Here is a 367-nt window from a genome sequence, read left to right as displayed (position 1 = left end):
AATAGGCTATTCATAGTTCTGCTTTGTCTATCTTCATCTTTTTTTTATTTCTAGCTGCTGGCCTTGGCTAGTTGCTGACTGTTAGCCTTGGCCAGTTTTGCTACTCACTGACCTTGCAGATACTGCTAGTCTCCAACCTTGGATAGTGCCATGCTGCCTGCTGATAAAACCATGCTCTCTTTATTCTCTCATTTATGTGGGAAGTTTGTAGTTTTTTTTTTTTTTTTCCCACAGAGGGCATTGATCCTGACTGTCAGCAGAAAGCAAACTCCTTTGTCATTACTAAAGTTAATATCTAAGCCAAACTCTACCAAATATGGGAAGCATTATATATATATATATATATATATATATATATATATATATA

Source organism: Psammomys obesus, unplaced genomic scaffold (assembly GCF_907164565.1).
Source record: "Psammomys obesus unplaced genomic scaffold, mPsaObe1.curated_primary_1811, whole genome shotgun sequence".
Taxonomy (NCBI): Eukaryota; Metazoa; Chordata; class Mammalia; order Rodentia; family Muridae; genus Psammomys; species Psammomys obesus.
Note: the sequence above shows the minus strand (reverse complement) of the source record.